General features: G+C 44.2%; 1 non-coding gene across 1 annotated transcript; it reads right to left on the bottom strand.

Annotated features, from left to right (window-relative positions):
- Positions 1 to 319: 319 nt before the first annotated feature.
- Positions 320 to 435, bottom strand: LOC137150617 (U5 spliceosomal RNA). Its single transcript, XR_010919040.1, has one exon. It is a non-coding gene; the product is annotated as a U5 spliceosomal RNA (small nuclear RNA).
- Between the last annotated feature and the right edge of the window lie 224 nt (positions 436 to 659).

Raw genomic sequence — 659 nt, 5'->3', positions numbered from 1 at the left:
AAATCTTAACATATGGAGCTCTGGAAATAGAATTCAGATGAAGAATTGATTTCCCCCACACACACTGACTATATTAATCTCATAAAGAAAAAAAACCCCAACATTCTAAACAACAAATGCATCAGAATTATAATTTTTATTAAAGATAACGTTTATAAGGACAGGTTCAGAATTTAAACAAGAGTTCCCGGACATTGAAGCATAACATACAAATAAACAACAGGTATGAAGTCTGACTGGGAATTGGAAAACATAATCAAAGCATCATGTATCTCCAAAACAAACACATTCCATCTCTATTTTTTAAACCAAACAAGAAAGCCTCACTACAGTGAAGCCTCAAAAAATTGGGTATAAACTCATAAATGTTTTTCACCACGGAAATCTTTAGTAAAAGGCAAAAGATTTATACGATCTGAGAAGAAACGAGAGTATAACACATGAACCTGGAAGGCCCTGCCCGGGCAGCAGCATCCCCTCAGTAACACACGGTGACCCCGCCGACAGGTGGGCGGCGGTACCCCCCCGCTCCCTCCGGCCATAACACCGGGACGATGGAACCGCAATTCCCGGCAGCGGCACCCAGGACCTGGAGCAAACCCAGCCCAGCCCAGCGGGCGGTGCTGAGCGTCTCTGCGCGCAGTGCATCATGGGTATGC

This window comes from Emydura macquarii, unplaced genomic scaffold (assembly GCF_026122565.2).
Source record: "Emydura macquarii macquarii isolate MOO-44397 ecotype Brisbane River unplaced genomic scaffold, CSIRO-AGI_Emac_v2 contig_981, whole genome shotgun sequence".
Lineage (NCBI taxonomy): Eukaryota > Metazoa > Chordata > Testudines > Chelidae > Emydura > Emydura macquarii.
The sequence above is the reverse complement of the archived record's forward strand: the minus strand, read 5'-3'. Positions and strand labels throughout refer to the sequence as shown.